This window comes from Lupinus angustifolius, chromosome LG04 (assembly GCF_001865875.1).
Source record: "Lupinus angustifolius cultivar Tanjil chromosome LG04, LupAngTanjil_v1.0, whole genome shotgun sequence".
Taxonomy (NCBI): domain Eukaryota; kingdom Viridiplantae; phylum Streptophyta; class Magnoliopsida; order Fabales; family Fabaceae; genus Lupinus; species Lupinus angustifolius.
Window position 1 is genome coordinate 15,461,922 of NC_032012.1, and position 332 is coordinate 15,462,253.

The window sequence follows — 332 nt, forward strand, 5'->3', positions numbered from 1 at the left end:
AGAAAGAGGATGAGGATGAGGATAGGATGTGGATGAGGATGAGGATAAGATGAGGACGAGAATGACGATGAGGAGAGGATGTGGATGTGATTGAGGATGAGGGTGGCATGAAGATGAGGAGAGGACGTGGATGTGGATGAGGAAGCGGATAAGGATGAGGATAAGCTAAGGATGAGGATGAGGATGAGGATGAGGATTTGGATGAGGATTAGGATGAGGATGCGAACGAGGATGAGAATGAGGGTTAGGGTGAGGTTAGGATAGGATGAGGAAGACGATGAGGATGAGGATGAGGTTGTGGATGAGGATAGGATGAGGATGAGGATGAGGAT